General features: G+C 34.0%; 1 protein-coding gene across 1 annotated transcript in view; it reads right to left on the bottom strand.

Moving 5' to 3' along the window:
* Positions 1 to 203, bottom strand: part of dcc (DCC netrin 1 receptor) — a 187,354-nt gene that overhangs the window by 21,065 nt on the left and 166,086 nt on the right. The gene's annotated exons all lie outside the window — the stretch shown is intronic.

Here is a 203-nt window from a genome sequence, read left to right on the forward strand (position 1 = left end):
ATTTGGATAAAAGCGTCTGCTAAATGACTAAATGTAAATGCAAATGTAAATATTATATTTTATTAATGTTTTGTCAATGTAAATCAAGTGAATAAATATACATGGATCCATATAAGTGTGACTCGTGTTATCTCTCTCTCTCACACACACACACACACTCACTCACTCACTCACTCTCACACACACACACACACACACACACA

This window comes from Sinocyclocheilus anshuiensis, unplaced genomic scaffold, assembly GCF_001515605.1.
Source record: "Sinocyclocheilus anshuiensis isolate Anshui unplaced genomic scaffold, SAMN03320099.WGS_v1.1 scaffold745, whole genome shotgun sequence".
NCBI lineage: Eukaryota > Metazoa > Chordata > Actinopteri > Cypriniformes > Cyprinidae > Sinocyclocheilus > Sinocyclocheilus anshuiensis.